We start from the raw sequence: 6,255 nt of genomic DNA, 5'->3' as shown, positions 1-6,255 counted from the left end.
GCGTGTGTGCGTGTGTGTGGTTAACACAGTTACGATGTTTTTATTGTGCTCCTTTTCCTCTAAGCACCTTAACGTCCATTGTCTATCATGCACAGTATAAGTATAACATGCACAGTATACAATACATTGCTGCTATGCTCAGGCACCTTAGTTTAGTTTTTTTTTAGTTTTTATTATCTCAGGTAATTTGTAAATATGTAGATAACTTGTCTGGCCTTCTGTTGCTCTCTTGTTTTGATCTCCTTCCCACTTACCCCCCACCCTCTTCTTCTCCCCCCCCCTCTTCTTTCTATGGAAACTAACGTTGCGATGGGAACGATGTACAAAAAAGAATTTCACCCACTTTTTTACCTTGTAAACCTGTGATGTGACAATAAAACTGATTCTGATTCTGATTCTGATGGACACTCACCAAGAGTCCAGGAAATCAGGAGATGATTCTCTTAAAACCAAATTAGCCAATTTATCTGATTTAGTCAAATGTAATATGATTTCATTCATAAAATGATTATTTAAATGATTTCAGTAATACAAATACCTAAGAAACTTGCTATAACAAGAAACACAAAATGATGTATGGAACTCTAACCATGAGTATGACAATGATGATGATGACGATGATGATGGTGGTGGTGGTGGTGGTGGTGGTATGGATGGTGACAATGATTATGATGATGATAGTTATACTTTGCTATCACCTTGTGAAAGATGAACCCTTCAACACAAGCAGAGCATGGGGTCAGTACAAAGAGGCCAAGCCCAGGGCAACATTTCAAAGGTCAGAAGTAGTAACACTTCTGGCAAAAGGATACGCCATCATTATACTTTTGCTATCTTTGTTTCTCTTCAGGTTCTATAGACAACCCATCAGTATCAATATACACAGGATTGTATGTAACTACACAGTAAACTATTATGTATTGTAAACTCTCACAGTGTACAAGAACGTTAGAGGTTAAATCAGAGGTATGTTGTTGGACTTATCAGTCCATCTCCAATCATTGAACCAGGACCTAAGTTAACCTAAGTTAACAGCAATTCCCCTTTAAGAGCAACTCCACAGTGCACATAAAAATAGTCAACTCAGGATGCAGTCTGATGTAACTACAGTAAAGGAAGTGATACATCTGGGAGACAATTCCTCATTGTTCCTTCTTTAGGCCCCACCCGAAGCACACAAAGTAGCAGGAGGAATACATGATATATATTCAGTGCATGTAGTATAGTTGCTTCACTGCAAACCGTAACATGGGGAAAGATTCAGCCATACATATATGTAACTGTTCTCTTACCCCTGAGGATCTCAGTAATAAATACACATACTGTATACAGTGCTGTACGCACATACATAATATTATATACATACTTATTTAAATAGGGGGGGAAAGGTGTATTCGTCACTGTATATTTGCACATACATTAAATTTGTTCTCTGCATTTACTCATCCTAACTATTAGGAGCAGTGGGCACCATTAATACAGCGACCGGGAGCATTTAGGGGTTAAGTGTATTTCTTTACCCTTCCACCTTCTACAGTCAGTCTGCTATTATTCTATAACTATCTCTTTGTTATTGTTGCTAGTGCAGCTGCAATGTTGAGGAACCGGAACCAAAGTATTTGACGCTTGTGTACTTGTATATAAGATGTAATGTAACCATAACAGTCTTGAATCTTAAACAGCACTGTGTGCTTTAGGGTGCTTGTTCAGCTTCGTAGCACTGGAGGCAGTGAAATGAAACGGGAGCTTTTATAAACAGTAGTATTTCACATTAACCCTTCCTTATCCCAAGACCTGTTCAGCCATGTTTGCATCAAACACACGTAGTGGAACTGATTACACACAGTGTTTGAATACACAGCCACAGTACTAACAATGGATCTTTTTTTAAATTTCTTTTTTGTCAAGGTGAGGTCACCATAAGGTATGCCTGAGGGTAAACACGTTATACAACAGAGTGGATTACCATAAAGTAAGGAGTATTGCCTTGTTGAAAAAGTCTATTCAATGTATTCAAAGATACGTTTGAATTCAGTGCAGATATGAATTTGAATTCATTGCAGATATACAGTACAGTTTTAGTCAATCCTACTTTATCAATTCAAGAGCAATACTGCTGTGATGGGCACTGCAGCACACAGTAAAATCTGGAGTGTCCATTTAAATGTGAAAGGGTAGAAATGGACACTCCAGCTCTACATTAAATATCTTTGCTGAAAATAGCCGATCTATCTGCTATTTTCCGCAGAATACGGATGCTGGGGTTTAAGTGGTTAATTGCGTGTCACCTGTAAGTAAATGCAAAAAAAGGATAAAAATAATAGAACATAGCTGAAATTAAACCTAAAAGTAGCTGGGTGGGACCAGGTGAGTGTTGGGCTTGAATGTGGGATTAAACATGTTGCAACAGGCCACAAAACATAGGAGATTCTTGATAATCACTGTCACTGTCAATAGCAATTTTAGTGAAAGTTTGGTTAATCACATGAACTCATAGCGTCTGTATTCTGGGGCGAACATTCAGCAGAAAAACAGCTGCCCTAAGCTTACAACTCATCGCAATGAGACCTGTTGTGATCTTGTAGGCCAGCTATTTCTCGGCGAAGAGATGGAGTAAAGGGGAAAAAGGAATGGACCTAGTATAGAGCCCTGGGGGACACCTGTCAATGAAGTATTTAGGGTTTAAGTGGTATAATTTGTATACATGCTCTGGCCACAGCAACATGTATCTACTTGTATATGTGCCTGTTTATAGACTATAGTGAAATACTATGCACAGTCAAATAAATGAACAGTGAGGATTTTACTGTGCATTCAGGTCCAACAAGAGTTTTTGCTGCATACATTGGTTTGAACGATGAATTTAGCCATGAGGCTTCATCAGTTTTCTTAAATATTTTTCACTGAAGTATTTTGTTCCTGCAGAAGAACGCATTGAAGCTGCATCTGTGACTTTCATGTTCGCCTGCACAGGATTTTCACTGTTGAGCTATCGGAGAGCAAATTTGGGATGGTATGTTATTTCCATTTGAGTTTCATGCAATACCTCTTGTCAACCAGTAGTGGTCCTACAAAATCACAGGAACTAAATATCAGGGCAGGGGGACCATTTCCAACCACCACAGTTGTGTTAGTTATATTTTATTAACATACTCTACCATACAGATTGGCCAAAATAACATTTTGTTCACTAAAACAAGTTATGGATTGCAGCTTTAAATATAATAACTTGAAACAGGTCTTTCACAAGTCTGTCAGGGAGCGGGTAGAACAATATCATCATTGTGTGTGAGCATGTTGTGCAACTTTAACCAATAGAGCTGCTGAAAACATAGCTGTTGATTTGCCTTTAAGCACAACCTGGAAACGAGTGTTATGTTTTGTTTTGACATGTATCTAGGGCTTCTGCAGTACTGTACTGTGAGGAGGTGGAGCATCAGAGGAAAAAGGAAGAGGAAGTGAGGAAAAGGAAAATGGGCTATTGCTGAACCTGCATCTGGAATCAGTATTTGATCACAAGGCACAGTAAGTCCACGTAGTTCAGGGAGGTGAAATCATGCTTGTGTGTAAAGAAATGTCAGAAATAACATGATTTGTTGTAGTTGTTGATTTTTACTTTGGTCAAAACCTTAATTCACCCAAAGAGAAGTCATTCAGCTCCTGATAATGAAATCTTGGCATGTTTAAACATGCAAAAGATTAAATGTCAAATCATGAATCCAGTCATTTCATTTACTATATTGCACAATGTCTGAGCTCTTAATGCTGGGAATGCCAGACTTAAAATGCTCATCTCTCAGACAGGCTGTGGTCAATTACCAAAGATGATTGTACTCAGGCAGCCAGGCTCCAACTTAAGGCCTGATTTACTGTAGCTGCATGCTGGTGTCGCACATCTAAAATAGCTGATCCACAAGCTCACAATATGTCGCACTGAGACACATTGTGAGCTTGTAGATCGGACTTTTTGGGTGTTTTGGTGACACGATGCAAAACCAAGTAAATCAGGCTCTTGAGATAGATACAAGTGGTATCGAGTTTGATGAGGCAGGGAGCAACAGCTCAACCAACTCTCCATGATAAACAACACTGACGCCAATGGCAACACAGCCATGTCAGAGGTTGCAGGCCTGGGTCAGCCTGAGATCATCACCTTATTGGTGGAGAAAGAAGCAGACATTATCATGAAGGTGAGAGGCCTCTGCACCAACACAAACTGATAGGTCCCAGTTCAATGGGAATGTACTTTATGTATTGGTACCCATATAAACACAACTCAGTGATGTAGAAAATGCTTCAGAGATTGTTGCACTTAAGGGTGCATTCAAGCTGCATTTGGGGGCCATCTTGCGCAGCAATGCAGACCTTGCTGCAACTGGGCACAAAATCCATGCAAATTACGCACTCCAGAGCATTTGCATTTGTTTCTGATTTGTTTGTCAGCAGTTTGTGTGTATTCTGGTCAGCACCTGTGTGTCTGTGTTACTGCTTGTGAATATTATTGCATGATTAAGCGCAATCCAAGTTTATAACATTTAGGATTCCAGTGTGTGTGTGTGTGTGTGTGTGTGTGTGTGTGTGTGTGTGTGTGTGTGTGTGTGTGTGTGTGTGTGTGTGTGTGTGTGAGTGTTACAGGTGGAATCGGGAATCGCTGTGGCAGTTGTCTTTAAAAGCTGGTATCTGAGTCTCACTTGTTGTACACTTGTTTTCACTAGTAAGAGACCACACCTTCTGCTCAAGTTAAACAGAATTTATTGAACACAATGAAATGTATGTGTATTGCTGGGGAGCCCGAGGCGGGGCGAGACTCAGGGTGGGGGTATAGTCTCGGGAGCCAGGCGACCGCCGCAGTTGCTCTGCTCAGGAGCGGTCTGTCTGCTCAGGAGCGGTCTGTCGCCTTCGCTCCGACACTGCCCCGCCCTGGGGCTCCTGGAGGATGGAGGAAAAAAAACGAGTTAGATGAGCAAAATTGGTGAGAAAGGAGGTGGTTGGGGAGGAGGGAATTTAGGATTTGCGAGCAGCAAAATTAAACAGGTAGGTGATACAATCGCAGGTGTATTTATACTGTGGTGATTTCAGCGTGGATTGGCTGAGAGATAAGCAGCGCAGCTGAACTTGGTAAGATTACCTTACCAAGTTGAGCAGAGGGAGGTCTCTACTCCTGAACATGCGTTGAATACAATTACATAAAGTGGAGGCAGTGAACACAGAAGAGCAGAGCATGAGCAGAGGCAAGAAGAGGCATTGACTGACCGGTGGTGAGAGACATAACAGGTTCCATCACCCCACCCTCCTGGAGCCATGCTGCTTAATACTAATAGCATTCCACAAGGCACTGTTTACAGTTTCGTCTGTTAATGTTTACGTATTCATGAGCAGCAGTCTTTTCACCCTCAAGTCTCACAACAGTAGTAAAGATCTTATGAAGACAGGTTTCAATGGCCGTGGTTTACCTTTCACCACTCCTCTGGCCTTGAACTCGTATTTTTACATGCCTGACCTCTATTGTTTCCATTGTATCACATCCTGTGGCATGTCCTGCTACAGAGTGCACTAAGCCTTAAGACACCGTGGTTGCAGTGGAATGCACTGAGTCATGCACAGACTGAGCATGATACCTGACATTCCCCTACATGTCCAGGGAATCTGGTACATGGCCTGTGTTTGCTCTCAGCCAAAGGGAGAAGTGGAGCAAATTCAGAATGAGCGGGTGATGTCAGAGAGAGAGAGATACCACTCACATCTGGATTTAATAATTGAAAAGCTAAAATAACAATGTGCCTGTCCTCATTCTATCTCTATCTAATCTATTGCCTTTCTCTGTAAATGTCTGGAAAAAAAGTGTACGTATAGAGCTGGTTGACCACTTTACCACTTGAGCAATTAACCACGAAACATTTCTAAATTATTAAAAAAATAGCCAATCTACAATCTCACAACACGTAACATGGCAGGTTGTGAGCTTATAGATCTGCTACTTTTAAAAATATATATATATATTACAAAATATATATTTCACCTATAATGACATGCCCAAAAATTGGGATGCCAAGTGGTTAAGTAGATTGCTGAATATAACAAATGCATACAGAAGGTTTTACCAAAAGCTGTCTTCCTAAACTGCAGTATCCAGTCACCAAAAGTAGATGATATTAGATGCTCTAGTCTAGTCTAGTCTAGTCTTAATGGCACATTGGCACATGCCAATTCCAGGATCGGCTGGGAATCCTAAGGAGGAGGGGTGGAAGATTATTA

The sequence above is a fragment of the Gymnoscopelus braueri genome, assembly GCF_963280865.1.
Source record: "Gymnoscopelus braueri genome assembly, chromosome: 14".
Classification (NCBI taxonomy): domain Eukaryota; kingdom Metazoa; phylum Chordata; class Actinopteri; order Myctophiformes; family Myctophidae; genus Gymnoscopelus; species Gymnoscopelus braueri.
The sequence above is the reverse complement of the archived record's forward strand: the minus strand, read 5'-3'. Positions refer to the sequence as shown.